Source organism: Narcine bancroftii, chromosome 10 (assembly GCF_036971445.1).
Source record: "Narcine bancroftii isolate sNarBan1 chromosome 10, sNarBan1.hap1, whole genome shotgun sequence".
Classification (NCBI taxonomy): domain Eukaryota; kingdom Metazoa; phylum Chordata; class Chondrichthyes; order Torpediniformes; family Narcinidae; genus Narcine; species Narcine bancroftii.
The window spans coordinates 78,029,491-78,035,490 of record NC_091478.1 but is presented as its reverse complement, the minus strand read 5'-3'; the positions used below and the strand labels follow the sequence as shown (position 1 = coordinate 78,035,490).

The window sequence follows — 6,000 nt, the reverse complement described above, 5'->3', positions numbered from 1 at the left end:
TAGTGGGTTGTATTAAAAGGGGCGATGAGTCAGCCTATAGGAGGGAGATTGAAAACTTGGCTGAAAGGCACACCAACAACAACCTTGCACTCATTGTCGCCAAGGAGCTGATTGTTGACTTCAGGAAGGGAAAGCTAGAGGTGTACAATCCAGTGATCATTGGGGGATCAGTGGTGGAGAGGGGGAGCAAATTTAAATTCTCGGGAGTCACTATCACGGAGGATCTTTCCTGGACCCAACACACCAATGACATCATGAAGAAACCTCATCAGCATCAGGAATTTGCAGAGGTTTGGTATGACATCGGGAACCTTGCCAAATTTCTATAGACATGTGGTGGAAAGTGTGCTGACCAGCTGCATAATCGTCTGGTATGGGAACACCAATACCCTCGAGTGCAAAGCCCTGCAAAGGTAGTGGATACAGCCCAGGACATTATCAGCAAAACCCTCCCCACCATCTACAGAAAATATTGCCACCGGAGAGCAGCAGCAATCAGCAATCATCAAGATCCACACCACCCAGCACACACTCTGTTCTCGCTGTTACCATCAGGAAAGAGTTCTAGATGCCACAAGGCACGTACCACCTGGTTCAGGAACAGCTGCTACCCCCTCCACCATCAGACTCCTCAACAACAAACTCAATCAGGGACTCATTTCAGGACTTTTACTTTCGAACTTTACTGATATTCTTTTCTCTGTTTTGCGCAGTTTGTTTACATTTCTTCATTTGTTTGCATTATGTCCATTTTTTTCACTACCGATAAGCGGTAATTTTGTCTTTCTTGCCGGAAAATTAATCTCGGGGTTGTATGTGATGTTATGTATGTACTCTGACAATAAATCTAAATCGATTCCAGCTTTACTCCAAACTCTTTCAATGGTCTTAATGTAAACAAGAGAATGGATTCAAACTTGTAATTGGCTTTGGTTTTGATTTATTCCTCATTCATAAACTGGTAGCACCATGCCAGATGTAAGCCATAGGTCAAATGTTAAACAGGGCATTATCAGTATCACTGGCTCTGGGAGCATTTATCTGGGAGGCTCACTTGTGGTTTACACTAGCCCCATACCACGAAATTGGAAACCAACTGTGGCTGTGCCACATAACCTTCATGAGAAAAGGAACCTGAAAACTGGTGGTAATGTGGTTTGAATTTGGAGTGCTTTTGTTTATGTTGCTGAATCTAGTTCCCATATCCAAGAGGCAGACTCTCACAAAAAAAGTTTCTTATGTTTTTTTTCAAGCTATTCATCCAAATGATTTGCAAATAAGATCACAAAAAGAACATTGCATCTTCAAAGTCTGCTGTGTTTGCAAACCACTTGGATTCAGGAGTTGTACTTGGGATACTGGTGAATCATCTGGTGGTCTTCTGGAACCCGAACTAGTAGTGTGTCAATTAAAGCTGATTATTTTCTGTCTTCTTGTTCATAACCTCAGAGAAATGAAGAATTTGCACTTCAGCAAGTTACAAGAAAATGTAAATGCTTGAAATTACTGGCTGGACAAACAGACAAAATCAACCTGACCACAAAATTAAAATACGATGGTGTTACATGACTAGGCCCTGATTATTTGGTGTGAATGGATGATCTGTTTTGCACACATTAACTGATGTGCATTGCGAATGAAGTGCCTGTTAGATTTGGAGGCTGCTCTCAGTAGTGTCTTAATTGTTTTTGTCAGGTGCTGCTTGTTCATGGAGTTTTTGGCGTACAACCAGGACGAAACTGAGAATTCAGCACATCAACTAGCTTAATTCTTAATTCTAATTGTGGGTTTAATTGTATCTTGTAAAAACGGAGATGCTGGAGTAACTCAGCTGGTCTCTCAGTGTCCACAGGAGGTAAAGATATGTAACTGACATTTCAGGCCCCAAACTTCGGTCATATATCCTTACCTCCTGTGGACGTTGCAAGACCAGCTGAGTTCCTCCAGCATTTCTGTGTTTTTCCCCTATAATCACAGCGTCTGCAGATTTTTGCGTTTAACACTCAATAATATCTTTCTCTCTTGAAATCCGTTATTTTTTTAAACAGCTATATTTTGGAGATTTGTTTATAGCCAATTGATTAAACACGAGTTTGTTTTTCATTATTTTTTATCAGTGTTGAATGCAGTTGAATCTTTGAGAACCGCAGTGACTTTCTCTTCGCTCTCCTGGATTTGGTTCAGTGCATTGACTCAGCCATGATGTCCTTTGGAATCAGAATTCTCCCTTGGGGTGTTTCCCCAAGGGCCCAAGTGGAGAGGGCTCCGAGAGTACAGACAGGGGTGGCCAAACTGCAGCTCGCAAGCCACATGTGGCTCTGGCATATAATGTGCAGCTCGTGGAAACACGTTGGCTGAGACAGGAATCGCACGAGCTGGTGCTCACAGTGGTAGTGGGTGTGGCTTGCAATCGCGTGATTGTGGCGTGTGTGGTGGGCAGTGCAATTCTTACAAATTAACACCCGATAGAGCTAATTTGTACAGCCTTGACAACAGATCAGCTGTTTCAAGGCCACACACCAAGATGGAAGCTCGCAATAATGAGTCAGGAATTTGAAAATATTTGTTATGGGCATGTGTACTTTTGGATTATTGAAACTAATGCAAATTAGCAGTTTAAAAACTACATGCATGAATAAATATTATTAAGCAATACATTTAATATTTATAGAAACTGTTTGTAACAAAATGTGCACCTAAGAGTACAAATATATATTTTTTCATGTCTTGCGGCTCTCAAACAACTGAAGTTTATCATAAGTTTGGCCATCCCCTGTATAGAAGATGCAATGAATTTTTTTTAAAAGATGTACTCTCAGTGCCCTTATTTGTTAAGATTCCTACTAAGTCGATGTAATTTCCATGCATATTGGTCAATGATACTGTCATTTGGAGAGAACAGGACTAACTCCTGGCTGTTGTTAATTTTGATCCACTGTGATGGTCCAGATGGGAAGCTGTGGACTTTTCTGGTCCTGATCTGTTCTTTTAAAGCTTGTTGGAGTTCTCCACTATTTTTCTTTTTGGCTGCTGTTCTTCTGTTATCTGACCTGGTAAATTCAGTGCTGTAGAAGCTCAGGAGAAATGAGGGGTTTGGGGGTGGGAGGGGTGGGTGTGTGTATGTGTGTAATTTCAGGCACAACCAAGTGAGGGGTATGCAGTGATACCATGGTAATGCTCTTGGTTCCATTTGTACTGTCTCTGTGTGTATGGCTGGCCTGCCTCCTTGCTGGCTGACTTGCCTCCTTGCTGACTATCCCTGTGACTCCTCCCCTTCGAATTCCCTAATAAAGGCAGTTGCGCATAAGTCCGTCCTCCAGTATAAACCCTGGAACTGGGCCAGCAATATGAGTGCACGTTCAGTCTTATGGGAATAAAAGCCTGTCGTCTGGCATCTTCCAGTCTTTTGAAGTGAATGATAGTGTATCAGGGACTTGGCACTCTCACCCTCCATGTGCCACATAAGTGTGAAGTCTGACAAGCAAGGAAGTCTGCAAACGCTGGGGTCGTGTTCAATACATAAATGTGTTGGAGAAACCCGGTAGGTCACGCAGCATCTGTACGATGTAACCACCATTTCGGGCCTGAGCCTTTCGCCAAGATACAGGCAAAACAGGCAGCCACATTAAAAAGGTTGGGGGGGGGGGGAGGAAGGAGAGAGAGGAGGGGTGCAGGAGTAAGGAGCGCAGGCTAACAGGTAAGAGGTGAGTGTTGCAGTTAGAAGTTTTCTCTTCTACCCTCCCACCTTTACTTTTAAGAGATGCTGTGTGACCTGCCAAGTTTCTTTAGCACTTTTGTGTATTGCAAAGAATAGTTTATATTGCATTGTAGCCAATGTTGCAGATTATAGTCATGCTTTCTACTATTACACGACATGAAAAGCAAATAAACCTTTTGCTCAGATGAACATTAAAGAAGGGAAGGATGAAGAGCTTTTCATTTGCAATGAAAAAATGGGCGTTTTGGCAAGAAATGGATCTAAATCTGGTGAGGCTTGTACACCCTAGTGTTTCACAGGGGAGCGCTGATTATTGTTATTGTCAAATGCTACAAATTGGGTTCTTCCCTTCAAAGGAAATTGTGGGAAACAGTTCCTGTGTTTCCGCCTCTTGCCCATAACTTCCACACCCAACCTTCCCCGAGTTGCACATTAAATCTGTAGCCAGACTCCTGTGAGACATCCAGTGCAATTCAGGACAGGGAAACGAGATGGCAAATACTGAGTTGTGGAAGGAGGGAGGATTGGAAGAATTGCATCATAACCTCAGTATTTTCAGCCATCAAAGCACTCTCCAGATTGCTGCAGAACCCCACCACTCCTTTTAAAATTCAACAAGTGTGAGAAACAGAAGTACACATTCCAGTATCCCTTACAACAAGTATCACAGATGATTTTGACTATCATTTTATAAAACTGAAACAACAGAGCTTCAAATTTCAAATAATTTATTTTCTCTGCTTAATTGAAGTTCACGCATTTCCCTGATTGTAATTTAATTGTGAGATCTTGTTACTTATGCATTTCATTAGCCTTTTTTTTGCATCTGCCTTGAAGGCATTCTTGTGATTTTGAAAAAAAAATTCTGTGAGTTCTCTTAACATCCCCGGCACATGTTCATCTTAGAACTTAATCCACTTTAAAAATATTATTTGTTGGGCATTGGTATTTGTTGAATTACTTACTTTGTTACTCTGCACCCAAGTAAAACATACTCCTTTTAATTCCCAGTCCTAAAATTTGTGTTACAGGCAAAGCAGCAACATTTTAAAAGACTTTAATGGTGTCAGGAGCTGGAAAAAAAACCCCAGAAGGTATTTACTTTAGTATAGAGTTTTTCAAAGAAGTTACCAGGAAAGCTGATGAGGGAAAGCTGTGGATGTTGTCTACATGCACTTCAGTAAGGTCTTTGACAAGGTCTCAAATGGGAGGTTAGTCAGGAAGGTTCAGACTTTAGTTATTCATAGTGAAGTAATGAACTAGATTCAACAATGGCTAGACAGGAGAAGCCAGAGAGTAATGGTAGATGATGGCTTCTCAAACTGGAGGCCTGTGACTAGTGATGTGTCTTAGGGATCGGTCGGTGCTGGGACCATTGTTGTTTGACATCTATATCAATGATCTGGATGATAATTTGGTAAATTGGATCAGTGAGTTTGCTGGTGACACTAAGATTGGAGGTGTTGTTGCTAGCAAGGGAGGCTTTCAAAGCTTGCAGAGGGATCTGGACCAGCTGGAAAAATGAGCTAAAAAATGGCAGGTGGAATTAATGCAGACAAGTGTGAGGTGTTGCATTCTGGAAAGACAAACCAAGAAAAGACATACGTGGTAAATGGTAGGGCACTGAGGAGTGTGGAAGAACGGTGGGATCTAGGAATACATTCATACAGTGATTCCCTGAAAGCATCACAGGTGGATAGGGTTGTAAATAGAGCTTTTGGCATATTGGCCTTCATAAATCAAAGTATTGAGCACAGAAGTTAGGATGTTATGTTAAAGTTGTCTAAGACATTGGTGAGGCCAAATTTGGAGTATTGTGTGCAGTTCTGGTTACCTAACTACAGGAAGGATGTCAATAAGATAGAGAGCAGAGAAGATTTACTAGGATGTTGCCCAGACTTCAGGAACTGAATTACAGGGAAAGGTTAAACAGGACTTTATTCCCTGGAGTGTAGAAGAATGAGGGGAGATTTGATAGAGGTTCAAAAATTAGGGGAGGGATAGACAGACTAAATGTAGTTCGGCTTTTTTCACTGAGGGTCGGTGAAATACAAACCAGAGGACATGGGTTAAAGGTGAAAAGGGATATTTGGGGGGAACTTCTCACAGAAAGTAGTGGGAGTGTCGATTGAGTTCCCAGTTGAGGTGGTGAATGTGGGTTCAGTTTTAACATTTAATTTATTGGACAGGTTATAGAGGGCTATGGACCGGGTGCAGGTTAGAGGGACAAGGCAAAAAAAAATGGCTTGGCACAGACGAGAAGGGCTAAAGGGGCCTGTTCC

The 6,000-nt window shown here is 41.9% G+C and overlaps 1 protein-coding gene across 1 annotated transcript in view; it reads left to right on the top strand.

The window, feature by feature from the left end:
* Positions 1-4,746: 4,746 nt before the first annotated feature.
* Positions 4,747-6,000, top strand: part of ripor1 (RHO family interacting cell polarization regulator 1) — a 134,512-nt gene continuing 133,258 nt past the window's right edge. The window contains exon 1 of the mRNA XM_069901504.1: positions 4,747-4,812. The gene's annotated coding sequence lies outside the window, so the exon portion shown is untranslated. The remainder of the gene's footprint in view (positions 4,813-6,000) is intronic.